Source organism: Arachis hypogaea, chromosome 1 (genome assembly GCF_003086295.3).
Source record: "Arachis hypogaea cultivar Tifrunner chromosome 1, arahy.Tifrunner.gnm2.J5K5, whole genome shotgun sequence".
NCBI lineage: Eukaryota > Viridiplantae > Streptophyta > Magnoliopsida > Fabales > Fabaceae > Arachis > Arachis hypogaea.
In genome coordinates this window covers 55,906,038-55,906,782 of record NC_092036.1, presented here as the reverse complement: position 1 = coordinate 55,906,782, position 745 = coordinate 55,906,038, and the positions used below count along the sequence as shown (strand labels likewise).

At 40.8% G+C, this 745-nt stretch overlaps 1 non-coding gene across 1 annotated transcript; it reads right to left on the bottom strand.

Moving 5' to 3' along the window:
* Positions 1-224: 224 nt before the first annotated feature.
* On the bottom strand, positions 225-332 carry LOC112714682 (small nucleolar RNA R71). Its single transcript, XR_003159322.1, has one exon. It is a non-coding gene; the product is annotated as a small nucleolar RNA R71 (small nucleolar RNA).
* Positions 333-745: the final 413 nt, after the last annotated feature.

Below are 745 nucleotides of genomic sequence, written 5' to 3'. Positions count from 1 at the left end.
CATTGGAAGATCCTCATCAGTTTTTAGCTGAGTTCTTGCAAATCTGTGACACTGTCAAGACTAATGGGGTTGACCCTGAGGTCTACAGACTTATGCTATTTCCTTTTGTTGTAAGAGACAGAGCTAGAATATGGTTGGACTCACAACCTAAAGAAAGCCTGAACTCTTGGGAAAAGCTAGTCAATGCCTTCTTGGCAAAGTTCTTTCCACCTAAAAAATTGAGTAAGCTTAGAGTGGAAGTCCGAACCTTCAGACAGAAGGAAGGTGAATCCCTCTATGAAGCTTGGGAAAGATACAAATAATTGATCAGAAAGTGTCCCTCTGACATGCTTTCTGAATGGAGCATCATAGGTATCTTCTATGATGGTCTGTCTGAACTGTCCAAGATGTCATTGGATAGCTCTGCTGGAGGATCTCTTCATCTGAAGAAGATGCCTGCAGAAGCTCAAGAACTCATTGAAATGGTTGCAAATAACCAATTCATGTACACTTCTGAAAGGAATCCTGTGAACAATGGGACGAATCAGAAGAAATGAGTTCTTGAGATTGATACTCTGAATGCCATACTGGCTCAAAACAAAATATTGACTCAGCAAGTCAATATGATTTCTCAAAGTCTGTCTGGAATGCAAGCTACACCAGGCAGTACTAAGGATGCTTCATCTGAAGAAGAAGCTTATGATTCTGAGAACCCATCAATGGAAGAGGTGAATTACATGGGAGAACCCTATGGAAACACCTATAA